The sequence below is a fragment of the Suricata suricatta genome, chromosome 11 (assembly GCF_006229205.1).
Source record: "Suricata suricatta isolate VVHF042 chromosome 11, meerkat_22Aug2017_6uvM2_HiC, whole genome shotgun sequence".
In the NCBI taxonomy this organism is placed as follows: Eukaryota; Metazoa; Chordata; class Mammalia; order Carnivora; family Herpestidae; genus Suricata; species Suricata suricatta.
Window position 1 is genome coordinate 13,786,692 of NC_043710.1, and position 827 is coordinate 13,787,518.

Below are 827 nucleotides of genomic sequence, written 5' to 3' on the forward strand. Positions count from 1 at the left end.
AAGAATGTTAAGAAATACAAATGTGCAGGTTTAAGAAACTATTTAGGTAAAAAAATCTCATATAGTTTTTAGTATAATCAAGCAAAAAATCTTGACAGGATGAGTTCTATTTTATCTGAGTTTATTTGTATTCTAATTTCATATGAATTCTGTGGTGCACCTTCCTATTTTATTCATGAGTTGGGATGAGTTTTCAGGCTTGGAGCACTGAACACAGATTAACTTGCCTGGTATGCATCCAAGCACAATAAATTGTATGCTGGATACAGTTTATTGTATCTAGAAGTATATTATAAACTGGAGGTGGTTAATTCCTTACAAGGAATGTAGACATTTGAAATGTTTCCTTGATGTATGTGTGGCAGGTAGATAAAACCTGGACAATTAGACTCATCGTGCCATTTTTTTCAGTAATAGTTTTCTCAGTGCTGCGATCACATCCTTGTTCCTAAGACTGTAAATCAGGGGATTAAACATTGGAGTCACTATGGTGTAGAAAAGAGAGAGTAGTTTGTCAGTTTCTGCAGAATGATTGGACTTGGGCCTTAAGTAGGTAATGGAACCTGATCCAAAGAATGAAATCACAACCACCAGGTGGGAAGAGCATGTAGAGAAAGCTTTGGCCCGTCCCCTGGCTGTGGGCAACCTCAGAATGGTGGAAATGATTTTGCTGTAAGAGACAAGTATCAACATAAAAGGAAATGTGGCAAACAATATAGCTACCACATAGACAGACAACTCATGTACAAAGACATCCCCACAGGCTAGTTTGAGGATGGGGGGTATGTCGCAGAAGAAGTGGTTAATTTGGTTAGAATTACAGAAAT